General features: G+C 42.3%; 1 protein-coding gene across 1 annotated transcript in view; it reads left to right on the forward strand.

Moving 5' to 3' along the window:
* Positions 1 to 4,923, forward strand: part of clmpb (CXADR like membrane protein b) — a 65,135-nt gene extending 60,212 nt beyond the window's left edge. Inside the window, exon 7 of the mRNA XM_068707682.1 lies at positions 1 to 4,923. This exon is cut by the window's left edge and continues 590 nt beyond it. The gene's annotated coding sequence lies outside the window, so the exon portion shown is untranslated.
* Positions 4,924 to 5,127: the final 204 nt, after the last annotated feature.

The following is a 5,127-nucleotide window of genomic DNA, read 5'->3' on the forward strand; positions in this document are numbered from 1 at the left end:
TGACCTGAGATGCAACGCTGTTTGTGTCTCATTGCTAAAGGCAGAGCTTCTTTTTTTTCTGAGTTCCGTCTTTTGGCTTTGGAAGGCACAGGGAAGCACCGTGCGCAGCGAGGTGGAAGGAGCCCCCTACAGTAGTAGAGCTTTTATTTATTAATCAAATCAAAGGGTTTCGGCATGCAGTGGAGAAAAAGACGTAAAGAAAAACCAAACAGTAAAGGCACGATGATAAAGTAGATCCAAACTCGGAGCCAAATACCAATGGAGTCATACAGCTGTTGAGCTTTTGGTTGTCGACCAATACAAGATGGATACAAGCAGGACGGAAACGAGGACGAAGAGAGCGCAAGAGCGTAAGACAGCTGCTGATTTTTGTTTTCTCTCTGTCTCTCTCTGGGAGGAAGGGGAGGGGGGGGGGATTCTCTGATTCATGTCACCCCGCACCTCCGACTCGCCGCCTCCAGCACCTGCTCCGAAAACCACAAACCCCTTTGCCTCCCATGGGCCGGGCCGATTGTGCCCATCCATGTGGACGGACACAGTGTGCGGCGTGTACATCATCTGCCTCAGTGCTCTCTGTCTTCCGTGCTCTCATAACGAAACCCGTGAGAAACCACAGCGGTCTTTGAGACTGACTCAGCTGGCTCCCAAACAGCTCATCTGCTTTGCCAATCAGCAGGGGAAACTTCAGGTACACAGATGTAGCATTGACAGTGGAGCCAATCAGTGGAATTGATACCCCCCTCCCACATCCTGTCTACATCTATGGACATCCTTTTGTGGAACTGAATATCTTTCCTGAATAATTAAATAGTATGTATTAGGCCTATAGCGTGTCAATACTTTAAGTATAGGGGATAAGCATCTATTAGACCAGCTGGACTTGTTTTTCTTTTCTTTTCTTTCCGTTCTCATGTGTTTCTTCTCTCTGAACAGGTTGTAAAGGGTGACAGACAGCTATATGTCCATTCATCCATATTAAGAAGTGCCACCAATCCCTAGGATGGGTCATTATTGTTGCTTTTTTTATTTTCTACTCTTTTGTTTACCTGCTACATTTGTGAACTGAAACCAAAATCTATCACCATGAATGTGTGATGTACAAAGATGGTGGATCCCATTCTCTTCAGCTCCCTATAAGGTACTGAATTAATATTCGAGCTAAGGCACAAAGAATTGACCTTGACGTTCAATTTTACAATTACTATGTCTGAATGAAGGGAGCGAGGAGTAGGATTCTAGATACTTCAATTGTATAGGGTGTGTATGGTATCATTGTCAGTACTCTCCCTGGATCCATAACAATGGAGTGGCACTCGATTGCTGTCTCGTTGAATCATCGGGACCTGCTTGGTTATTGGTCGAGCTGTGCTATCAGCCAATTCCCATTTTGTCGTATCCTCAGACGGACCCAGTGCAGTTTGATTGAAAGTTTAAAAAAAAAAAAAAAAAAAAAAAAAGGGGCAAGTAGCCTATATAGTGTGCCTTTGCAATCCCTCTTCTCTTCTGGTTTCTTTCTTTCTCCTTATCTTCAGCGCACCAGAGGTTCAGTCTCTGTTCACATCCGGCTTTGAGGGTCAACAGTAGCAAATGCTGAGAGGTACAGCTTCACAAAACCTGCCCTAGTAATAACAGATGCAGAACTAGGGAGCACCAAGCAGAGTGAATTATCCATGGTGAGAAAGCAATCCCATGCCATGGGACAATGTACTGTACATCCTGTAATCAGTCTTGTTTTATATTGTACATACAGATAGATATACGCACATGATGTCATTTAATTTAATAAATACAGGCGTGTGAGGGGAGATATGCCCCTTACAAAAGAGTCAAATGGGAAACCCAACAGTGAATTTAAACTGTGTGTTTTTTGTACACATGTTGTGCAAGCAAGTGAAACCCCCTAATTCTGACAGTTTTTATTAAATATTTGAACCCAGTGCTCATGTGATACAAATACATAATGGAAAGTAAAAGTGTAGGAAAATTAACCTTGTCAAAGTCAAGACCTCTTCACAATTAGTGGCCACATTCTGATGAGATATTATTATGGATTTTATTGAGCCCCCCCCCCGAGGATGATTTATACAGATTTTTGGTGAACCCTTAACCTCTCCTCAGACACAAACCACTGGGTCAAAATTTGGGCATTGATCTTGAATAGTAACAGCCAGATTATCATAAAAAATCTGCTGCAAGAATTTATAGTCAACTAATGATGAACATTTCGGTGAACCTTGACCTTTAGTCTGGCACGCCATCCAGCTCAAATTTCCACATGTGCACAAGATATCTCAAATTTTGTGAGCCTGTTCATCCTGTCATAGGAAATAAGCAGTGTTTATTTGAATGACTCTCAGGACAAACTAAACATTTGAAGCTCCATTACTGGTTCAAAGAAGAGCAAATTGTCAATATGTCCAACACTTATATTACGTAATATTTTAGCTTGTAATGAATGTTGCTATTCTCTCTGGGCCGGTAGTGGGGCTTCGATCTTGTTTCACCTCTGAAACAAAGTTTTCACACTGAAGTAACGATGAAGTAGTTCAACCTCAAAAGTTTAAAAAAAAACCAACATCTGTCTGAAAAGCACATGTGGTTTGACTTTCACATGCGGGGATTTCACGTGTGACTTGTAACTCTGTAAGGGAAGACGAGAGAAAAATGCCTTTTATATTCAACCAGAGACAGCGGTTCATATTTGAGCAGGGAAGCTACTGTGTGCGCGTGTGTGTCTGTGTGTGCGTGCTTGCGTGCATGCATGCATGTCCGTGAATGTGTGTGAGTGCGTCTGTGTGGGTGTGTGCATGTAAATTCAGTATAAGCCCTTGGGCCACACCCACACATCCTCATGTTAGCCATTCAATGAGTGAGAAGGATCCAGTCAGGCAAAGTAACCTCTATCCAAATTGATGTGACTGCAGACTGGCAGTGTTTATTTTAGTATTCACTGACTTCTATGCCTGTTGAACTCGGCTTCACAGGCAGCAGTCATGTTTCTGCTTGCGGGGGTGGTGTCTCGAGACAAAGCACGTCCATAATTCATAATATTGTCAGCTCTGGAGGCCACTTGTACGCACTCTCCTTGCTCTTGCTGTCTCTTAACATGGAATGCACTTGGCCCTGGGTGTACTAAATGGCATCTCAAGGCACACACATACACACACACACACACAAACAAAATACAAAACAGGTCAAAGTTGTATATACACACACACACACACACACACACACACACATAAACAGGTACACGTGGCACATTCAGGTCCGCACGGAAACACAGGTGTGTGCTTAATGCACATTCACAGTTTGCACATGCACGCATGCGCTCACACACACACACACACACACACACACACACACACGGTTTGCACAAACAAAAGCCCAAACAGCAGTCCTTGTTATTTCTGCTCCTTCAGAATCAATTTGATGGATTGAATGTCTGGAGGTATTACGACTGACTGATGGAACCAGGATACCGAATGCAGCACAGAAAGGGACACTCTACATCACCCAGGGGTCATGTGCGCCCACACACACACACACACACACACACACACACGTGCATGCAAACACACATGCACTCGAAAATACAAACTCTGCTATGCATCTTAACTATCTGGATAGCATACGCTTAAGGACTTTTTCTTCCATGGGAATGTGTGAGAGTGGTACTGGGAATCAGGAGAGGTATAACAGGATTGATTCGGGGCCAGGGCTGTAGGCTCTTGCCATTGAAATTCCCTCCACCGCCGACGAAAGTAGCAGTGGAGGTGGAGGACGGGATGCAAGTCTTCCAGCTGTTAAATTCCTCCAAGCTTTTTGATTTGCTTTCCAGCGACGGCAAGTCTCAGGTGGCAGATTCCCCAGTTTATGAGCCCTCGCGTTGCGTCTCTCTCCTCTCATGTGTGCAGCTTTGTGGCCTGACAAACTTGCGCTCTTTCCAACAAATGAATTTTAAGGAGCTTTTGTCACTTCAGCAGAGAGTGGAGGAGGGAAGTCTTAAAGCACCTCAGAGTGTCAGTGGCACATCCAATATCATTCTTTAAAACAGTAACCATCAGCACTATATATTGTCTTATTATCAACACTCAGAGGTGCAGTAAACATGAAATCATTAAATGGTTATCCTGCGTTATATGATAGGAGTGTGAATCTCATGTAGCCACTATGTTTTATGTTCTATTAAGCGGTTTTATTTCTGATTGAAGCTTTTGAGCAGGGCAAAGTGATGCTCAGACTTTGTGGTTTGGCCTTGTATGTCAGTATAGGGGAATGTGATGCATTGTTACTTTTGAGAGAGGAGATGGAGGGGCTGTAGTCAACCTCAAGGAAAGAAAGCAAAGGTACCTGCATGTCATAGGAGATTGAGCAGACGAACGGGAATGCTTTGCTTTGATGTAACATAACTGTATTCGGCTAAAAATAGGAAAATTCCCAAAAAAAAAAAAATAAGAAAAAAGAAAATCTACAATTGTAAATATATTCACAGAAAATTTTATGAAGCTTTATTTTTGTCTTCTTCTTCATTTTGAATTCATCATCCATGTACTTTGCACTTTTTTTTGTGTGCTATGCTCATCACCGGCCTGTGTGGGATCTGTGTGGTTGGCTGTTTCTCCTGACTGCATTGTTTCGATGTCAGGGGGAGACACGCTCAGCGCGGCGTCACTAAAGGGAAATGTAAGACACTTTTGTTTTCCTTACTCTCATCCGTTTTTCTGCCGTGGCTTCTCTTTGGTTTTATAAAACAGTACAGATTTTTTTTTGTTTTGTTTGTTCGTTTGATGAAAACAATCCATGTAAATATCACAAGTAAAAAAATGTATATTTTTACGACTTCTGAGTTATTACTCTTTCATTTGCAAATAAAATATTCAATGACAACTTAACTGGTCTTGTGGCATCTTGATTTGGAGTTTGGCCTCTCTGAAAAGAGTAGATACAGAACAAGAACAACTTCATATATTTAACCTGAGTGGGACAGATGTATAAATCAGAGCCTCTTTTCATACTCTTTACTCTGAAATGTACATATGTACATACATATTTAGGTAATAACTAATTCAGTCAACGTGAGTTGACCTGAAAATACCTGACATACTTGAACAATTACTGAATGGATTG

The sequence above is a fragment of the Cebidichthys violaceus genome, unplaced genomic scaffold (assembly GCF_023349555.1).
Source record: "Cebidichthys violaceus isolate CVI_PGR_0920_01 unplaced genomic scaffold, fCebVio1.0.p SCAF_1, whole genome shotgun sequence".
NCBI classification, from domain to species: Eukaryota; Metazoa; Chordata; class Actinopteri; order Perciformes; family Stichaeidae; genus Cebidichthys; species Cebidichthys violaceus.